Raw genomic sequence first — 2434 nt, 5'->3', positions numbered from 1 at the left:
TAAGAGAAGTGGAGTCTGCAACATTTAGGGTATCTATCCCTAAGCCCAAGTTCAGCAAGGGGGAGAGCTGGAACCTGTGTAGTGTGAAACTAGACAAGGAAAAAGATTCAGTATGAGGTGGTTCTGCATATATTTCTCAATCAGAGGAATTTTCTTGGCTATTGTTGCTACTGAGAGCCCCCTACTGGATTGCAGATCCACCCGACATTTACAGCAAGCCACCAGCAAGCCACACCTGAGCCACACAAAGACATCATTCATTCATTCACAAATATTTACTGCAAGTCTAGAAATCTCTAGACATTGTTCTAAGTCCTAGAGAAACATTTAAGAAAAAAGACAACAGTCCCTGCCTTTGAGGAGCTTACATTCTAGTGAGGCATTCTTTGTCTGGCTAAAGCATAATACCACGTTGAGATTCAAGATCAGGGTGCACACACCCAATCCTCTAGAAGCTGGATGGGTAACAGACATGAGCAGAGTGATCTAGTGGCAAGACAACAGGGGGTGGGGACTGTGGAGACTAGAGGTCTCATACACTATCTAAAGGAAGAAGCTGATATTTGATTTCAGACAATTATTTCCACACAACAATGCAATTTCATTGCTTCCAGATCTGGTTTGTCAGTAGAAGCCGGGAGTCTAGATTTCTGTGAAATTCTCCAATTTTTCAAACCTGGAAAAATCAAACTAAAGTCATCTGTCAGGTTCTATCTGAAAGACATCTGCGTGTGACTCCTGCCCTTGACATCCAATGGGATTAGTGAGAATTGAGGAATGAAGTAGATCAACTATAAAACTTGGAGTCAGAATGACACGGTCTCAAACCAGCTTCACCATTTACTGCCAGTGTTGTAGGGTTACTTTTTAAAGTCAGGTTAGTTAAACTCCTCTAGTCTCAATTTCACCATATGTAGAACAGGAATAAAACCATGGAAAGGGTACACTAAGCAATAAATGATAAGGTGTGTAGCACCCATGTCTGGTACATAGTAAGAGCACAATAAATGTCAATTATTATAACTGTCAGGGTCACAGCAGGAAACAGATACACATTCAAATGTTTTAACTGAAGAAGTTTAATTATTCTATTTATGGAGGCATAGACATGGTTTAGGGAAAAATGCATAAGGTCTGACAAAGCACCCAGAGTAGAAATATCAATATCAGGGAGCCATTACCACCCCTGGCCTGCAGGAGCAAAGAAATAAAAAGAGTTACCAGATCCCACTGAAAGCCTGTGGAAGAAGGACACTTGGTAGGAGCTATGGTCCTAAAGGAATACCAGCCTTGCCAGAACTTCAGTGAGGAAGGGAGGAAGGACAGAAGAATACCCATACCTCATAGCCTCTCTTCAATTTCCTTGCCTCCCATTGGCCAAACCAATCTGGAAGCCAGAAGGCAAGAGGGCCTGTGTGGTACGGTGCACAGAGGTCAGTCTCCCAGGCCCAAGCAAGGGTAGAAAAGAGCAGAGCACGGGTCAGTATATCTGAAAGAAGACACGGTTGTCCTCTACTTCTTCCCATTGAGTATGTATCAGCCCACTTTCTCAATCTCTGCATTTTAGTGGCAAATATTCCAGTGGAGCTCTCTGTATTCTACTTGAAAATGCTCACTACTCTGGACTTGTCAAGTAAACCAAGAAGAAGTACCCAAAGAGCAATTTTCTGGAACAGGCTAGGGCATCTACACTGGCTTCCCCAGGGAAGGGCTGGGCTGTGTGCAGAGCTAAATTCACAGTGAGTCTAAACTATTACTTAAGATTCCTCTTCTATACAGGTCACTGGAATAGGAGGTTTGCCAAAAGAGGATGGAGCAAGTGAGAAGAGGAAGGCAGGGGAGAGGCAGGAAGCAGGCTGCCCTGATCTTATTGCCACCTTGGATGGAAGAGGGTGGGTAAGTAGGAAAAGGGGTGACTGGGAGAAGCCACACCTAAAGCGATGTTTTTAAAAATATCACTTAGCACATGTTAAGCTGCAAGTAACTGAAAGCTCACTAGTGTAACCAAACAAGTCCAAAGGTATGGCAGTGATCAAGTGAGGCCTGGGCAGATCTGTGGCTCTGGGTCCCGCCTTCCTCCACACGCTGGCCTATCATGCGAAGGCTGCAGCAGTCTTGGGACTTACAGCCAGACATGACAGTACTTAGAAGAAAGAAGAGTTAGCTTCTGGTATCTCAGTCAGAAAAGAATGCTCTTTTCCAGATGCCCCCAGCAAACTTAGCACATTTCACGAGCCCAAACTGAGTCATTTGCCCATTCTTGAATCAATTCCTATGTACAAGATAACACCACATGATGACTGGTTTAGAGCTAGGTTGCCAGAAACAATTTCTATAGCAACAAGGGTAGGTGGGATTGCTCTGACAGAGTGACAGTTTTCTCAATTCTCTTGGATGGTACTTAACTAGTACCGTTTAGATGTATAGGAGACAA

Source organism: Aethalodelphis obliquidens, unplaced genomic scaffold (assembly GCF_003676395.1).
Source record: "Aethalodelphis obliquidens isolate GAN/ISIS:26980383/991018 unplaced genomic scaffold, ASM367639v1 scaffold52, whole genome shotgun sequence".
Classification (NCBI taxonomy): Eukaryota; Metazoa; Chordata; class Mammalia; order Artiodactyla; family Delphinidae; genus Aethalodelphis; species Aethalodelphis obliquidens.
The sequence above is the reverse complement of the archived record's forward strand: the minus strand, read 5'-3'. Positions refer to the sequence as shown.